The sequence below is a fragment of the Cydia strobilella genome, chromosome 1, assembly GCF_947568885.1.
Source record: "Cydia strobilella chromosome 1, ilCydStro3.1, whole genome shotgun sequence".
In the NCBI taxonomy this organism is placed as follows: Eukaryota; Metazoa; Arthropoda; class Insecta; order Lepidoptera; family Tortricidae; genus Cydia; species Cydia strobilella.
In genome coordinates, this window is record NC_086041.1 from 10,734,186 (window position 1) to 10,754,655 (window position 20,470).

Here is a 20,470-nt window from a genome sequence, read left to right on the forward strand (position 1 = left end):
CATGTTCTGTTTTCATATAAATTCCATAGTGGCTGATCGTTTTGACATGTCGGAAAAAATAAACTGCTTTGACTAATACATATTTAATACCCTATTGTGCCGTAACAGGTCAAATTAATGACTCTTTATGAAAATATCGTATTTTAGGTTAATTGCAATAGTGTGTTCTAAGCAAGAATATATTTCAATATTCATGAATGTCTACGAATAAAATATTAATTAAAATATTACTCTAGGTCAAAATGCTTTAGATGCATCCAAACTATCGTTATAAAAATTCGCCTGATATTATTCATTCAACCAGCATCCATGCATCACGGCTATCTCTGTCATGCTCACACCAGATCTACACTTGGGTCGGGCCTCTCGCTCGCACATATAGGAGCGTGACTAGCATACTTCGTAGTTTTCCTTACTTTATGGCTTTTCCGTGAAAAATTACCTGGCCAGGCGGCCAAATGAGCTTTTAGGATTACAGTATTATATCGACTTCAGGCTTATGAAAATATTATGCAGGTGCCATCATCTACTATACTATCTATAGGGACATTAGTCAATATAAATGACAAAAAATAGTGATCAGTTTAAATAAGTGTTTAGCTTTGGTTTACACTTAGATTTTGTCGGTGAAAACGTCGATTTGACGTTCAACATTCAACTCAACAATAATAGGTTAAAAGTTTATGAACGAGAGGGTCACACACGCAAATCGAATTAGGAATGAGAAATATTGGCTTTATTGGTCTCTTATTATAAAGCGTCGGCATCTTTTTGACGCCGAATACTTTGCAGCTTTCTACTCACTCATATATACATAAGTTGATCGGTTTTAAAAGATTGAACAATTTTTGCACAAAATAAGGTTTCAACTGTAGTCACATCACATCACACGTGAGATTGAGTTACGAGCTAATTGAAATGACTAAATTTTAGATTTTAAAATGTGCGTATTTAGAGTGGGATTCTGAATGAATTCTTGATGTTTTTTTTGGTTTAAGTGTATTTTTGGAATTTTATTTATTGACATGTCCCGCTATTATTTATGTGCATGTATTAGTATGTAAGATTTTTCTAACAGAATATCATATTGTTATAGAAAAAAAATGAAAATGAATGAAATGCCTTCCTAAATGTTAGGCAGTTCATGTGTGCAATGCAATTAAAATTAACTCTAACGTTGCTATGAAATTGAATAAAATTACACGTAGGATTTTTGTGTATAATGTATAGCAACTGGCCAGAATTTTATCCGCATCCATTTTTTTGGCTCACATAATGGCACTCGAACAAAGTTATGATCCGACATTCTTACCAACATGCTAGCCATTCAGTCAACAATAAACGAGCCGTGTTTTTGTTAATTCGCCGTTAATAAATTATCAATAGGCGACTTTTTTTGGACTAATTGGTCTTTTGTTTTAAATATTTATCTGCACCGCGTTATCGCGATAGATAAGCGCGATAGCGATCTGGGACCAATTAAGCTTGTGCGAATAGCAGTGAATTTACATTAGCCGTATGAATATATGGGGACGAGATGTATTTTTGTTGGCTGCGCGAGGACGGGCGAGTCCAGTTCTTGAGCAAACCAATCATATGTGATTATGATTATTAGTTACATATTTTTTTTAATTGTACGGCAAGCGATTTTAACTATATCCCACGTCTTGTGTTGTGTTGACGTATCATTAGTCGCGCCTGTCGCGCAAGGCCTGACCCTTATTTCACAGCGGTGACAAGTGAGACTTTTGTCGACAACACTGTTACTGACGTCACAGGCCTCCATAAGCTACGGTAACCGCTTACCATCGTGCGAACGGTGTGTTTGTTTGCCACCAACATTTTAATAAAAAAAATCTCCATGAAATCGCCAATGAATAAGTACTTATTTTGCGAAGCTAATGACAATTGTCACAAGATTTAAAAGAATTTTCGGTAATTCTTGACAGGAAATTCGATACATGTTTCTTATGACAATCCTGATATAGCACAACCTACGTCCATTTCGTTTCCGCCCAAGTAAATTGCAAAGAGGAGAAGTGTCCACGAACACGAGTATGGCAAGTTGGTAGCGATTGGAATTACGCTCAGCTGTAAGGCGGTGAGCATGTGCTTGCAAAAAGCGTGATGAAGTGCAGGTTTTAGGTTGAAATTGTCCTAAGTATAAAGTAAAATACAATAAATATTTGTTTGATATAAATATAGGTACAGTTATGGCACGAAACTTAGGTTGGTTATAACTTTAAAACTTAGCCACCTTCAAAGAACGATTTTGAAAAAGTTCTACAACATTGCTCATCTCTACTTTGTCTAATTCAGTAATAAGTATTTACCAAACTTCTTCATTATTTCACTCTCTAGTCGCGCACTGCTGAGCGTAGATCTTTCTTCGTGTACATCACTTGTCTTAAGTGGCCCACTGATTAATAAGTCCGCCGGACGATATCAGCCTGTCAGTTAGAACAAAAATTTGACAATTCCGAACAACTGACAGGCCGATATCGTCCGGCAGACTTGTAATTAATGGGCCCCGTTAGGGTCGGTTGCACCAAACTGTTTGTCATCGTTAAAGAGTTCGCAAAAATTTATTGTATGGAAAGTTTCATAGTAAACCGCCGCAGCGCGCCGGGTGACGTTGATCAGTCTGTCAAGTACGGATGGTGTAACTGGCACTTAGGGCCAGTTGCACCGACAACAATTAGCGGACTGATCAACGTCACTTAACAGAGAACTATGAAACTTCCCATACAATATAATTTAAGAAGTGCTTTAATGGTTCCGAATATCATCCACCCAACGCGCGACAAGCTAACGGATGCTATAATAGGCGATCCTTTTATTTGAAAGTGGCCACCAATTGGTTCACCTGCCATCACTCTGCCTGCCGACATATTGTCCCGCCCAATCCTATTTGTGCTTAACCTAACTCCTTATAATCATTTATTTCGTTTAAATGTAGTGCCCTGAGGTTTTGACTAATACCATTTTATACTAAGTATTAAAACCATATTCACTTCTAACCACACGAACGAGGCGAGATACCTATACGTAAGGTAATTTGAGAAATTTTTGAGCATGACAGTTAATGTAAGTCAAAATTGCAAATCTGTCAAATGTCGACCATTTGACAGATTTGCTTGACACTCTATATCGCTCTGATAGATTTATCGCCTCGATTACGATTGTTTCCTGCTGCTGTTTGACCCCCGATCACAAGTTGAATTAGTGGACATAACATGGATATGTCCCTACAATAAGATTAAAGAATAATATTTACGTCAGATGATATTAAAGAGGAAAATAATGTTCCTACCCAGATAATAAGTAAAGATTGTAATGCTTGTCAAGTATATGGGCATTTATTTATATTTATTTAATTCAGTGGTGGGCAAAGTGCGGCCCGCGGGACAGCTCCGGCCCGCGCAAGAATTTTATCCGACCCGCTGCCGGTCCTTCGAAACAATTTGTATATGTCTCGCGACGTAACGGTTTCAAATCAAAATGCATTTTATCCGCAGTTTCGGCCCTTCTCGGATTTAAAAAAAAATTCTGGCCCCCCATGAAAAAAGTTTGCTCACCACTAATCTAATTATTCGCTTGCCAATCCTGTCAATAGATGAATCTCAACTATCAATTGGCAGATTTTCCGATGTTTGGTCAGTCAGAGTCCGCAGCACAAGTTTTAAAACGTTAAACAAGATTATAATAAAAAAAAAAGGAAATTATTTTGTAGTGTAACTACAAATTTTCGATTTTCGGAGTTCTTCCGTTACTTGTGCTTACGGAAGTCCCCTATAGGTTTTGATTTCCTTGCGAGCGTCAAAATATGCGGCATAAACGGAGTATACCCAAACGGCCGTATGTTTAGATTGCGTTGATTTAGAAGCTTGATTTTTAGGGTTCCGTACCCAAAGGGTAAACACGGGACCCTATTACTAAGACTCCACTGTCCGTCTGTCCGTCTGTCTGTCACCAGGCTGTATCTCATGAACCGTGATAGCTAGACAGTTGAAATTTTCACAGATGATGTATTTCTGATGCCGCTATAACAACAAAAACTAAAAAGTACGGGACCCTCGGTGCGCGAGTCCGACTCGCACTTGGCCGGAGCCGACAGACTTGAGTACCGTCATTTTCCTCGTCGCGATTTATCGTTTTTCTCAGCCAGGCAATGATGGCATGGTTAGCAATGTTGAGGAAGTTGACGGTATTTGATATTAATTTTAGCTTGATTTTTGCCCCCTTTTTTGCCGACTGTACAAAAATCGGTTATAAAACAGCAAAAAATACTTTATAAAATAGTTAAGCTTAGCTTAATAAAACTGCGCCCAAAATGCGAATAAACTAAACATGTCCACACGTTTCTTACTATCAAGACCATTATTAAAACAGACCGTATTGCATTAATTTATTCGTCAGCGTTTTTAATTTGCTTACGGGTGTTTAGCATTTATTCTTTTATTAGAGTTCCGCACTCTTTGGTGTCATAGTCCAATGCAAAGATGGAAAATTAAATAAGAAGAGATTTGATTGATACCTGTAGCTATACAGCGGTAGAGTTAACCGAATTGCTGTCCTAGAAGTTTTAAATATCCTATGTATGCCCGCAAGTTAAACATGAACTTTTTAGAAGGACCATTCGCAAAATAAAAACTCATATTATATTGATTTTGAATTGAATTTTGTATTTAATTTACGCTTTACGATCACCTGCCAGTTTCGTTACGCTCGAATGCAATTAACAAAACCGGTAGGCTTCTTTGATATAAATATAATGCCATATTACATAGTTATACGTATACAATTATGAAACTATGAATACGAGCACGACTCACCCTTGACTGGTTCTTTTTCTCAAATTATTCTCAAGCTCCCCAATTAGTAGGGGCGAGTAATTTATTTGCTCTTAATAAGAAAATTCGCATTTTTCTCCTCTTGTTTAAAAGGTGTCGGACTTTTAATTAGATTCTTTGGATGGCATTTACTGCGAGTACGCGTTTTGTTGCTGAAGTTGATGTTAGCACTTAAAGTAACTTCAGATTTTAAATGCTGGCATCCTTTGCCTTTTAAACGTGTCAGTTTTTATCGCTTATGAAAAATGGAAATGTTAGAAATATATTTTTCTGTATATTATGTGTACAAAGGAAGCCAGCATTTGTATTATAAATTATAAATAATGGGTTATAAATTTATTAGAATTTACAGCAACTCAAACTAGGGATAAATCTAATAACACAATAGCTCTACTATTTACTAGTTATCTAGTAAGTAGAGACATTAAATTACGAGAATTACTCAATTCTAAAGGTAGTAAGTAGGTACAAACAAAAGGATAAACTTAAAGATAAGGACCAAATGACCAAATAAGGTTGAATCTAACTGCAAGATATTTAAAAGTACCGACTGAGGTTAGCGAAATGCATCATGTTTTTTTTTCTTCATAAAACGCAGTAAAAACCCAATAAACATCACGATAACTAATGTCCAGCCACTACACATTCCCTAATATCATAATCTTACATAGAAATGCTTTCACTAGTGAGGACTCCCTAAAAACATTTTCCAAAACTCTCATTAATCTGATTTCTTTCTTAAACCCTGCATATAAGGCTCGTTCTTCTCTATCGTCAGTGCAAATGCTATTAAACATCATGGCAAGTTAATTTGAACTTTAGGGAACTTGTTTTAAGTTTGTTTTTTTACCCAAGTTCCAGCAATCGCGGTGAAATGAAGTGTCCGGGCTATTAGGCCTGGATTAGAGTCTGAGTCCGATCGGGTGACCACGTCATGGTATTAAAACTGGGATTTGGTCACTTATTCGCGTTTCTATTTGTGGGCCTAAGGGGTAAATGAGATTTTGGCTAAATTAAGCGTAGGTTAGGTGAACGAGATCCGGTTTTAAAAAGGATCAATTTGACTTTGCGTTGCCACTTAACTTATCATGCGAGTATGTCTTCTATGGGAATTATAGAATCGAATGTTTGTAGATTAATAATTTATGTGCGGAGAGTAAGAGGGTTTTCTTATAGGAGTTATAAATACCTAGTTATTTGCAATGTCTATGTACTTTAGATTTTTGAAAGTGGATAAGTAGGTACCCTTGAAAGCAATTAAGTTAAGGAAAATTAAGAGTCCCGGACAAGCTCGGTTCTCCATACAAACGTAACTTTACGCTCTCATTTTAAAACGACTAGCTAGATTTCTTTAAAACTTTGTACTTACAATAGAATTAGTTCTGTAATTTATGTAACTTTAGATACCATAGCTAAAAAAATACAGCGAATTTAAGTTTTTCATACCAAACTTGTTTTTGCTCTATTTCAGTTGTTTTATATACTGGAGCTATATAAACTAATTACAGAACTTATGTCATTGTATGTACAAACTACAAAGTTTCATTGCGATTATTTAAAATGATAACGAAACTCCGTTTGTATGGGAAGGTGAAATTTGGCCGAGCTTGCTGGGGACTCTTAAATGATAATGATTTTTCTAAAGGGGGTTTCCTATGGATACATCTTGAAACTAGGATATTTAGCTAGAAAAAAAAATTAGAAAAACAATTGAATACATTTCCATAAGCAATTTAGCTGTCGTTAAGGGTGTGAGTGCGACACAAGACGGATAGCGCGATTAGCGCGACATGACTGCGACACGGCGCCGACATCGCCGTTATTAATAACTTGATGGGGTTAATTAAAGCAAACAACGGGGTTTGGCCCCTATCGGAAATATAAATGAGTTTTTGTCATTTAGTGGGACGGATTTTTTAAAAGTTTTCTACGTTTTAACATCAGTAACAATAAAAATACAAATGAATAGGTACTCGTATATTCCATGCCTATAACACAGGTCATTTTATACTTTTGCGTTGCTTGTTCTTTATAAAAGCGAAAGGAATATGGAACTACAATTCCATTTTTGAACCCTTCACCACAAACCCATAATACTTGTGACAAATCGACGTCATACAACTCCACCCCACCAAAAAAAGATAGAAGACGGTAGCGTCTTTTAACATCGTGTCATGTCAACTCACAATCGCGACATCCATTCATCGGGGGGCCACTTAATCAAAGAATCACAATACTAGACATGAATATTTATTAGAATTAGCCGCGTCGGATTCGAGTCGGTGTGGGCCCTTAATTGTTTGGTTTTCCGACGTATTGAAGGTTTAAAATGGCTTCTTAAAAGATTTTTGGTTGAAGTTGCTTGATGACAAGCGTTTTAATGTGTTACATATTATGACAGATTGGTGGTGCAAGTCTTGTAAGGGATGATAGACTAAAGGTAACGGCGGTAGGTTTACTTATTAATTAGAACAGTTGCTTATTTTTTTTATCTCTAGAACTAGAAGGAGTATGATTAAAACCTTAAAACCTTAGAGTCTCCCCAGATATATCGAAGCGGAATCGGCAAAAGCCGATAGGAAAAACCTTTATGTCTGCGCAATAAGAACGAAAAAGCCGTCGACGCGTCGGCATGCGTCGGCCGATGCGAGCCGAGCCGAGCGACGACATTTTCGCTCTTATTGCGCAGACATAAAGGTTTTTCCTATAGGCTTTTGCCGATTCCGCGTCGATATATTTGGGGAGACCCTTACTCTACACCTTATAAGTAATATGTAGTTCATAAACAATTAAAATTCGAGTGTTAAGTTTTGTAGTTTAAAGAAGTTTGCTACTTGATTTATTGCAAGTTTTGGAATCGCTTCATTTCATACAAGTGCGGAAAAGAGGAAATTCGAAACGAGTGGCGATAAATTAAAACACGACCCCAGGGAGTGTTTTAAATCGACACGAGTTGCGAATTACCTATACGCACGTGTATCGTACAACGTTTTACAGTACATATGGCCCTTTAAACTTTCGACATATGCACGAAAAGTGCTCTTTACGCACTAGTGCGAGAAAGTAGCACCATATCTACTGTAAAATAAATTTTAGAACTTTCAGTAGATTGAAACCGGAGGCGTATTCTGATTGTAATAACAGGTAATAAATGTGATCTGGTTTTGTTATGGATTATGTGAGCTGTCAGTGTCAAGTGTCATTTTTACGTCACAAAAAATTGACAAATGACACTGACAGATCATGTCCATAACAAAATCAGATCAAATTTATAACCTGTTATTACAATCAGAATACGCCTCCCTGTTCATGTAAATACCAATAGGTAACATCGTTACCCGTAAAGTTATATAATAGCAAGCAGTAGATCTGCGCCGCAGTTTGCTAACAGTATTCATGTAAACAGATTGGATAATGCAAATCCGATGTTGGTTAAGACGTCAAACTTCAATAATCAAAGGGAGACATGCGCGTGCGGGCACCGAACATGACACATCGAAAGTCATATCAAATGTTATTCTAAAATAAGTACATACTAATAAATTTATTGAAAAAAAAAACAAATAACCATGAGATTCGTTAATTCGAATTGCGAAATGTTTTTCCGGTATATATAAATTCAAGTGTCTCTCTCTTACATCGTAGAAAGATAGCGCGAGGATGATATAGTTGAGAATATTTTTTTCTAGACAGTTGCCTGAAAATGGCTGTTAGCTGTGTATCTCCGCAATTTACCTAATGATTACGCCGGAACTTTGTTAAACCCCATAGCCGTCTGTCTGTCTCGAGTTACAGAAATATTAATTAAAAATTAAAATATAGATTTAGTTATCGTAAGTTGATTTTAGTTTGGTTCTTTAAAGTAGTGCGTAGAGAAAAAAAACCGACCAAGTGCGAGTCGGACTCGTACCCGTACCATTACGCAAAAAAGGCAAAAAAAAAACACGTCTATTGTATGGGAGCCCCACTTAAATATTTATTTTATTCTCTTTTTAGTATTTGTTGTTATAGCGGAAACAGAAATACATCATCTGTGAAAATTTCAACTGTCTAGCTATCACGGTTCATGAGATATAGCCTGGTGACAGACGGACAGACAGACGGACGGACAGTGGAGTCTTAGTAATAGGGTCCCGTTTTTACCCTATGGGTACGGATACGGAACCCTAAAAATCAACTCTTTGCGACTGTAGGAACTAAATATGTGGAATATTGTTGTAAAATAAACATACCTTTAATCAAATGGTGAATTTAATTAAATGTAGTACTCGTATTGTACTTATATTTTTATGTATATTAAATTTGTGTACAAATATTAACCTGCACAAGTTCCCGGTTCTTCTAAATCAACGTCTCCAGCAAATCTTATCTATACTCTATGGCAATCCTTACGGATTTAGTTAACATATGTACCGTAGGGTTGGCAGCCATAAATAATAATTCGGAGCGAGATAAATCGACATATGCTAATACGGCCAAATTATTTATTGAGGGGCGCCCCTAGCGGAGGAAGTGAGACGTTGCCTTTTGTTTTAAGATTTCTTCAAAATCACGGGTTGTGCAGTTTACTGTTTCTTATTTGTTTTAATGATTTTTGTTTACTATTTCTTTAATTATTATATTTGTCTTTACAATGTTACTCAAATTCATTTTATTAACATTTTCAAATGGTAATAAATAAACTTTATACATATTTAATAAGGTGCAATAAAATTGTTACGTATCTCAGGTTATTGTCAATGTTTATAGTTAGCTGGGTATTCATTTTTTTACGGTTTATACATTTGTGACGTTGTGTTTTTATTCCCTACAAGCATATTGGCTAAGCATAAACCAATTAAAGCAGAACCTATTGGGCAGATACTACGCACGGTAGAGCTAAGCCAAGTTCGTCACTCGGTCTCACCCGCGAGGCGTCCCGCGTGCCCGCGTGATAAAGTGACTCCTAAGCCAATACGCGTGTTTTATTGGACTTATTTGTCAAGAACCTCGAACTGTTTTTTCCCCGTTTGCAATAAATCAGTGTTGCCGTTTATTGAGTTTATTAGATCGATTTTGTTTGATTTATTTTGGTATTGTTTTTTAAGTACGCATGTGTTGAGTTTTACGAAAAGTTTTAGTAATATACGCCATTCTGCATCTACTTTTAAGGGTTACGTAATAAATAAAAGGAAGTATTTCTTTAATTGTGGATAAATTATGTTTTTTAAATTATGAACAGCGAGTAATAAATAATATTGAATTGACAGTATTTTTTCAGTAAAACTTTTATATTCCTTGCATTTTATAATACTTTGTTTAGCTTTTATCGTCCCGAAAAATGCTGCAAACTTAAGTGGAACATAAGTTAAAAGTGAAGTTAAATGTGACGGAATAAGTTTTCCATATGCAAATGGGGCCGTTAGGAGTTTGATTAAAACCGGGCATAACTGGAACGGCTCGACTTACCGCTCCGTTTAACTCAACTTGGCTTTAAGTTATGACGGCACTTTGCTTAATGGCAAATAACTTTGTTTTAGCATGAAAAATATGGTTACACATTACTAAGTAGTATGTACAGTCGAGTCACAGACATCTTTACAAGCCAACGTCCCAAAAATATATTTTTCATGATCTACCTACCTCAAAAGTACCACTTTTTAATTTTTTTAATACAGTTGCTCAAAAAGTGCTACTTTACGTAGCTGTTTAGCGTGCGGAAAGTTAGTTTTCGCGAACTAGTGCTCTTTACTTTTTCAATTTTTTAAAATTTATTCTTGTTCCAATTTATGACTACTTATTGATGAGTGTTAATATTAGTTTCCTTTAAACGTCGTAATCAACATAAAAACCTACTATTAATGTAAGAATACGAAAAATATACATGTTTTATATTTTATTACTTACCTCTTCATCATTATAACACGTCTATTTTTTATATATATTGAATATTGAAAAACCGTTCTTAATAAGTTGTCTGAATGGAACGGAACGCCTGTCAAAGAAGAGGCGTTTTTTCTTTCTGCTTTAAGTTTCCAAAGGCAACATTCGATATTGTTTTTATAAATGTACGATACACAAATAATCGTAATTAACGATATTTGGGTAATAATAGTACAATGTTTTATATTTACAATTGTTTCTGTTTTATAGAACATGCATTTCAAAAAAAAACTTTCATTGAAGTGGGTTCAATAATGATAACACCCAGCTAAAAAAACACCTCTTCATAATGTCAATGTCAATGATGTCACAGAATTAATAATATTAAAGTTTCGAATTCCTTACTTGTTGTTTTTCTTATTTTTTCGCAACTGTATTAAAAAACGTCGTTCAATACACGTGCGGAAATGTCATTCTTCACTCGTCCCGAGTCTTGCCACTCGCCTGCGGCTCGTGGCAAGATATCTCCGTGCTCGTGAAGTGATGTCATACTTCCGCACTAGCATCGAAATGTACTATTTCATGTTTTTCTTACTGGCAATTGTAAACATTTCTGATGCTTATAATTTAAAAAAATGTCCTAGATTTTTGTATAAAAATACTGTAAGTATATAAACTATACAAAAACATTTTGCCATAGTAGGTAAGGATTGTGTCGCAAAACCAAAACTTTTTCAATATTCAATTGAAATATAATAATATATGATAATAGACACATATCTATGTATTACCTGTTTCCATTAAACTTTCTTGTTTTATTTAATATTACGTTTCTGACTTATTAAGCAGCTTCTAATCTAACCATCCCCTCATTTATATTCAGAAAAGTTGTCTATTACGATATGTCAAAACAAAACACACGCGTTCTTGAAAAAAAAATCTTAATCAGTTTTCCCTCAAGATCAGAGGGCAGGGGTGGCGAACATATATTTACATAAAGGAAATGAACAGGAAGACGAGCGAATAGAGTGCGATATTAATTGCGTTGGGTTGACGACTCCTGATACGAGTGATTAATTAGATGAAGTGTTGATTTGTTTAAGGTGCGCTGTGAATAATAAATGTTCTCGTAACAGTCGACTCATTTGTAAAGTAGTACAGACGTAGCGATAAATCAAGTTTAAATGGTAAAAAGATAGAATAATTTTACGTGACATATGTATACGCATGTGAAATGTTGAATTTGTCGTTTTTGTGCAGTTCTTATTTTTATGATTTCAACTTTTAATTAACTTCTATAATACTTTGGGAAATCGGTCGGGAGAGCATCATCATCATCATATATGATATGGAGTCGTTATCTCTCCAATATGGTCGTTCTTGAATAATTATTGAGAACTTCGACTACACGTTCGACTACACGTTTGATATTAAATACTGATGTTATCAAACATTCGCATAATTAGCTTGATATATCAGCCACGTATTCCCAAAGCTTACAGATCACAGGCAAGACGAGTAAGACAAGAATAAGGTCAGGTAAGGTAAGCTCAACTTAGGGAAGCTAGCACTACTGTAAAGATATTTGACATCCGTAACAAGTAACCTTTTATTAATGAATTAGATTTAACGGTTTTTTACTCTAGTGAAAAAAATATTCCAAAAGGTATTTCGGATCCATTTGTTTTAGTAAAAGCATGACTTACGCTAAAATGGACCAAGACCGGGCCGAGGTGCCCGACACTTCGTTTTCTATACCATCACGGGGTCACCGATCACGCGTCATAGAAAACGTGTCATCCAGACGCCACTGCCCGGACTCGGACCGTTCTAACGTGAGTCATCCTTAGGTCCCCTATTATGTGCGCGACGCGGAAAATAACATTTCCATACAAACAATTCCTCATATCTTTATTGTAAGGACCGGATGTAACAATGATTTTGTGATAAAAATAACTACTACATAATACAATAATTTTATATATATTAGGTACCTACACGAAAGATATCTAATCCATAAATCGGAAGTTTTTATACTGGTTCTAAAATAGGCGGTATGAATATCGCGATGAGTACCTATACCTAATATACAACTAATGCAACCAAGTAAAGGTTATCCATTGAATTCTGCGGTAACTGCGTGGTTCATGCGAATGGGTTAAGGGAAATATTAGCCAATAATTATTAGCCTTGAAGGCGGAATTAGATAAAATAATAGCGGACAATCCGATTGGCACTGTAATTTATAATGATTACGAGGATTAGAGATCGTATCAAATGTATAACCCAGCTACATTCTAATTATTTTTGAATATGACATTTTAACAGTTAATAACTCCTTGACTTTGTTTACTAATTTTAGAAATTATTCCTTGCAGAATGAAAGTAATGTAGTGTTTTAAGAGAACTTAGATAAATTCTCTTACAAAAGACACAATAAGAGACTTAAATCATTTACCTACATGTGAATTTTGGAAAACTACAATGTGCCAATACTTTGAGTTGCATGTAAATTTGGGGGATCATGTCAACCAAGAAGTTACATTTTCTTTAAATCACATTTACAATCGGGTCTATCGCGAAATTATTTTGTTACCTTTATTTATCAACGTATCGACTGGGATGTCAGTTAGTCGCGACCACGACCAGTGAAACCTGCACTGGTCGTGGTCGCAGCTAACTGACGTCCCAGCAAAATGTCAAAACAGATTTGTGTGATTACCCGACAAAAAGAAAAATTGTAAATGTGATTTAATATGTGTTCAAAACGCCAAAGTTTTAAATGCTATACATTTTCTTTATCACAATTGTCACTTATACGTTACTTATTTATTTAACTCTAGGTACCTACAAAGATTCTTAGACAAGACAAAGGGTCAATGTCAGTAGTAGTGTTCGGTTTTCCCATTAGAAATAAGACTAGTAATGGACCAGTATTACAATAATTAACGCCGTCCTCGGAGGGTAGTCGGGGAACACAATTTGCTTTTACGACCTGCCCCGCTCAGCGTCTTTTGGCTATAATAGAGTCCCCGGACATGGGAAAAATACAGCCAAGTTATATCTAAGTTGCAATTCTCAAGAATTAAATATATTTATAATGGAATAATGCAATAATGTATTTATGACTTAAAATGTTGTTTTTTTTTAATATGTATGATATTGTTTTTTACGCTTACACTATTTTTTCTTACGTTTACGCATTTAATCTTATAGGTTGTACTATTTATTATTTTGAAGTGATATTTTTAGGCTGCAATTAGGTAATCGGTCAATTAATAAAAATTGACATAAAAAAATTATGAACTTACTTTATTACTCAAGTCATAACCAGGACTTTTTTTCTTATGATTTCCCAATCAAAACTATATAATCCAACATCTTTATCTAAATCATCCAAAACCCTGTTAACAAACAAGTCCTCTCTAAGTCTGAGTCAAGCGAGAGCCATCCGATGTCATTAACTGTCATTAAAACAGGCAAGAGTGTCATTAAGCAGGCCGTAAAGACGAGCCGCGAAAGAGCGAAGTGAGGCTCACGGCTCACTGGGGATTCCTCTAGTCGCCGCCTTAACTCACAACTTAAAAGGGTCATGCCTTCTTGAGCAGTTCGCCAAATGTTTTTTTTTTTTTTAGAAACAATGATTATAATTTTTAAACACTGTAGTATTTATCTAAAACATAACTTTAAAGTTATCACATAAGCATAAATAAAACAGATTTCAAATTCAAAGTGCGATCCCGTATTGAACATCACACAAGCTCAGATATATCGCCCAGAAACTCATAATGCGTACTAAGTCGCACATATTATCATCTAGATAAAAGAAATACCTCACGCCATGAAAAAGACGCCAACAATGATCAGATCAAGTGTACAACAAAACGTAATGGAAATCTAAAAGTGCCTTTTTCCTAAAAGGTATTTTCCGATAACACCGTTCGCGCTACGCGAGGCATCCGTAACAATGCTGCATCGCCATTATGAAGAACTGATTCCGCCTTATATGAGATAGAACGCCTTTTTGAGTATTTCATTTATGACCTTACAACCTATTCGCTAATATTACACCTGGCAAGCAATAATCGCTCTTAACGAACAGGCCCGAACGTCCTAATCAAGACGTTTGAAACCCAACAGAGATCCATCAGGACCATCAGTAGAACCGTAAAGGAAAATGTGTTTTGTCTGATTTGACATTAAATAGAGAATGCAATGCATGGGACGAAATTAAAAAGCGGAGCCGAGAAAAGGAATGCCATTGGAAGTCAGTGTCGACGCGTTGTTTAGTAAAATGTGCAATCATATAGAAAACGAATCGGACAAAAAGTTGTAAGTATTATCCGATATTATTATACAAGGGCCGATTGTTCGCGCGATTCCGTGCGAAAAACTGGCAGGGCTAAAGCGTTAGGTGTTCATTTATTTCGTTTTCGAATTCTCGAATCGGGATGAGGCGGCTTAATTGATCGATTATTGAATCGAGTAACGTTTGAGTTGATTTTTGCGTCGAGTGCTCATTAGTTTTGAGGAGTTAATGTGTTGTTTATTCGTTTAAGCAAGTAGTCATTTTAAGAGTGCTCCCTATTTGGCCAGACTGAATTGTCCAAAGGAAATTAATTTACCTATCAATTGAAAGTATATTTCTGGAATGAAAATAAAAAATACAATGCGTTTACGCCGTTTAGGCTTATTAGTTTTTAAATTATGATTAAAAACCTTTTAAGTAAATAAATAAACTCCAACATTTCTCATCATCTGAAAACAAAATTTACTTTTACCGCATAATACGACCATTCCTCGGCTGCAATGGAACTCAATATTGCAAGGTTCAAAGAATATAAAAATAAAACAGATCCACCCGCGGTCATTCTCCATTTATTATTTATCAATTGTATAAATTATTGAATAGGAATATCCTTGAGTGCGGCCTGACCCCTGGAATGGGCCGGGGTCACTTTTACGACCCGCCGCCGCTATGCATCTCGATTTATTGGCGAACTACTCCGATAACCGGGTTTACTTGTATTGCTGTTTCTTGTAACATGTACACATACCTAAATGTGCGTTTCCACGAATATTTTGGAAATGACATAGGAACACACACACACACAAAAACACACACAGTACACACACACACAGTATGTAAATATTGAAGTAGTTTTAGAACCTGGCAAATATCACAAAATATTAACTTACGTTTGAAGTGCCTGCAAAGGTGGAGTATTTTTAGTCTTGAATATTTTTTATTAGACATAGACAGAGTCGCTCGGCTGTAAAGACGATTTAAGCACCCTAGATCCATTTGAAGCTACTTGTCGTTAAATGAATCGTTCAAGCCATGGGCAATTAAAAAAAATTATCTGTTAGGTACATCTTACCCTGCCCATACAGCATAGACTATAACTAGCTTTTGAATTACTTTAGTAGTTTTAAACGTTATAATAATAATAAACATTTTTATTTTACTTGCAAGGCGGCATACATGGCTGATATTATGTCTTAGCATTTTGCAGCATATGATAATAAACACAAAGCTACAAAAACTTGTCTTGATCAGTCAAATAAGTGATGTCCAACGGGCATTACGGGCAAGAAATCAAGCTCTAGATATATACGCCGAGGACCACCGAGTATAGTAGAGTAACTTATAAATGCCAATATTCTGCGCTGCGCTTTTTTCCTGCGCCCGCGCAAGTGCGTAATTTATGGGCTCTTTGACTTACGCGGGTTTGATGCGACCGCCACGCTTATAATATTATGACGTCACTATCTTCTGTGATACTTCAGCCCTCCCATTCAAAACTTGGTTTTATTTGCTGTTAGGCTTTTATTTTATTTTATTATATCTGTAGAGGTCGCAATCACATGTCGCTTCTGGTTTTTCATAAACACACAAAACAACCGTAAGTGACATTAAAACTTATTAAATTTTTTGATGTATTTTCGCGCAATAAATTCAAAGATTTTCCATTGTTACTTACACTTGTTATTGGTAGTGAGGCAAAGTTGTCGCTAAGTTGCTTCAATCGAAATACCTACAGTAAGCAGCCCCTGCATCTCAACTGAGTAACTTGTAGCGATATTTTGCTCGAGTGCATAATTTATGGGCTTTTTGACTTGGCGGGTTTGATCCGACCGCACCGCTTATTTTATTACATCACTTTTCGGAAATTGGAGCAATTTCGTATCCGCCTCTCGGTTTTTATAATTTAGCAAATAAGTGGTGATAAAATTAGGTCATATTTATATGATGGATGTAGTACGAGTAACACTGCTTTTTAACCTCACGTTTTTAGTAGTATAAAATATAACTATTTATTTAAACGGATGATTTCGCGAAAAAGATAATTCCTTATTGAATAAGTTCCACGAAAACAAAAGCCGAATTAACACTTCAACGTGTATGTCAGGCACAAAGGGGTTTTAAGTTAATTCCTTTCCTTCCGTTAAGTTCCGATGGTAGTTCCGTAAACCGGAGGAATTGAAAGTGTCCCGGCCCTTGTGGACATCGTCCTAATCGAGCTCTAAATTTGAGCCCGATTGCTTTTTATAAGGCGGTGCAAGTGACGAGATGACTGTCTTAATATTGATTTGTACAGTCGCCATCAGATATATCGGAGCGGCCGAGGTGCTCAAAAATATCTGAACACGCACTCTAACGCCTTGACAATATAGGCGTGTTCAGATATTTGTGAGCACCTTGGCCGCTCCGATATATCTGATGGCGACTCCGATATATCTGATCCTATACATTTTTTAAATTGAATATATTGGTGGTTAATATTTTTTTGTAAATAAAAAAATAAAAAAGGTGCAAATCGAGACATAAGCGAGAGTTAAGCGAATACGAACTTGAACACAACGAACCAAACCAACACCTCTTCACTTACACCAACCCCTAACCATTGTCTTAACCCAAGATCGAACCAACTAAAAATGCATCAGATACTCAGTTATGTCTCATAAAATGGCCTCAACCGATAAACGTGCCCTCCAAAGTCAGAAAACGGCACTTAGTGGGTTTCGCTACTAGGCTATTGGATTTTATTGTTTTGTATTATCATAAAGGTCAAGTTTCGTAAATTTTCTTCGGCTTTTTACGTGTGTTTAAATTGTAATCGGCTACAATAAAAGGGATAGTAGGGTATTTATTTATTATATGGGGGTTGATCTCTTTTGTTTGGTTACTTTTTAGGGTTCCGTACCTAAAGGGTAAAAACGGGACCCTATTACTAAGATTCCGCTGTCCGTCTGTCCGTCCGTCTGTCCGTCTGTCTGTCTGTCACCAGGCTGTATGTCATGATCCGTGATAGACAGTTGAAATTTTCACAGATGATGTGTTTCTGTTGCCGCTATAACAACAAATACTAAAAAGTACGGAACCCTCGGTGCGCGAGTCCGACTCGCACTTGGCTGTTTTTTTTTTATTTTAACTCCTAAAGGAAGTAGGTAGACTTCATGCCTTAACTTGCACGTAAAAGCATAGTGCATATCGACGGCGTTCATATAACAACCATGCACATTCTATTAAAAAGATAACAAAATTATTGGATCATATTAATCCCACCAAAATTTTTTTATGTAAAATGTTGCCAAGACGACCATATATCTCGCACTGTCAAAAAGTTATCAGATCTCATGTAGAGCCAAAAGCTTCTAACTCTATACGCCCCAACCATGAATCTAGTATAACATGGATCGGTCATGAGGGGTGGGGCGAAATGACCGAACGGGATAGTCTTATGTATCTTTCAGTAGTAGTGACAGAGAGCAATATATTACTTTTTGTCTTTGTCATAGTTTCACTTTTCCACCGCTGCCACAACCAAAATTGTGGCAAACAAATAAGTACGTGACATGTCATGCTTGTTCGTTGCTTGTTTAATTATTGTTGTTTTCTATGAAATTGTGCTTTCTCTTATAAAACATAGTAATTAGCGTTTTGAATTGATAAAATAATGGTGAATTGTTCTGTAATCAGCTGTAATAGCTGCAAAAATATGAGAACATAACCTTTCACACGTAAGTACGGTATTTTACACCTTCCTCTTAACGCAATATGTGAGAATAACATCGTAAAATTACGTTACACTCAAAGCAATGTAGAATCAAACGATTTCAATAAAAATATCACAATTATTTACGCAAATTAACAAAACATTATTTGTAAAATTATCCGCCCAAATTACGTAGGTTGTTTGTGGTAATATGTCAGCTACTCAGACGAGTCTGAGGTCAGCCGTTTTTAATCTTCTTCTTAATTTAGCTGCATAACAATCATGTTAGGGATACCAGATGAAAATATCATAATTTTATGGGTAATTTTGACCTCGAAGTTTTTTCGTATTTCTAATTCCAAAAATAAAATAAACAAATGTTGTGAAGATTAAATGTGGTGTACATTAATTGGTGTAAATAATGTGATCGTGATTTGTGATTTCATAAAATTAAAACTTATAATACATTTTATTTACTAAACATGTTTAGTTTTGTACCACCTGCGCGAATTATAGGAGGTATTTCATTGTTCATACGCCTAAAAAGAACGGCCCTTGACATTTTATTCAACAATTTTAATACCGTCAAACTTTGCCTCCAGGGTAATCGCCCCAACGTGATATCAAATATTATTATTATTATTTGTAATGCAGGCAGGCCGTTTAAACAACTGATAATGCCTGTATCCAGAGTCATAAACCGAGTTCTCAGTGTTGAGTAGAATTTTCTTTGTGCTTATCTAATTTATTCTTAAAGTCATTGACACTGGGCTTTACTTTATTGGGGTAATTTTTACTAATATGGTATCCCCACGTTTATGACGTCATCTATGTCTATCCCTTACGGGCGCACGCGGTAGGCCGCATCTATGTAATGCTAGGTCTATGGCCCCAACTCTACAAGCCCTAACTTCCCAAACTCCACTCCTTAGTCAAAATATGTGGCTTGGCCGGCGTGTAGAGTTAGAAGCCTGGCTCTGCATGAGATCTGATAACTTTTTGACAGTGCGAGACATATGGTCGTCTTGGCAACATTTTGCATGAAAACGTTGGTGGGATTTCACTACTTTTTGTACGTTACTTATGACAATCTTCCATCCCCTAATTTTTAAGGAAGGGGGTTATTTAATATAAATCCTGAAATACGTATTATATTATTTGTAACAAGGAGTCCCTAGATCAGCGCTGGAAGTCGCCAGCAGCATGCTGAGATGGGACAATTTCGTGACATTTTATTTTCACTATGTTCTTTTAATGTATGTATAGGTCACGTATAGGTATATTGTCTGTGTGTTTACGAATAAAAACTATTCTATTCTATTCTACTCCTATATCCATTTTCAGACCTCTAGCATCAAAATTGGCGAAAGTCTCATACAAACTTCCATCCCCTAGTTGAAGGGGTTGGGGGGTAAGAGTTCCATATTTTATGATTTTTATGTTGTTGTTTGTGTCCTAATATTAGCTTACATACCAAACCTCAGCTTTCTAGGATTTCAGGAAGTACCCTAAGAATTTTGATGATCATCAGTGAGTGAGTGACGTAATCGGAGTTTTGTAGATACCAATAAAATCTAACGTATAAGAGCTATGCATTTGAAACCTTTTATGTTTAATAAGTCCACTATGGACATCATATCCTGAGAATTTTGTTTGTCTGGTGTAATCCAAACCCGAGTTATGAAGGTTCAAAAAAATGACGAAGCGCTTCGAGAAAAGGTAGGTAGTGCCCTTGCGCTTCGCTTGGCTCATCTT

At 36.0% G+C, this 20,470-nt stretch overlaps 1 protein-coding gene across 3 annotated transcripts in view; it reads left to right on the top strand.

The window, feature by feature from the left end:
* The window catches only part of LOC134741045 (protein trachealess), a 201,226-nt gene that overhangs the window by 63,734 nt on the left and 117,022 nt on the right, over positions 1-20,470 (top strand). The gene's annotated exons all lie outside the window — the stretch shown is intronic.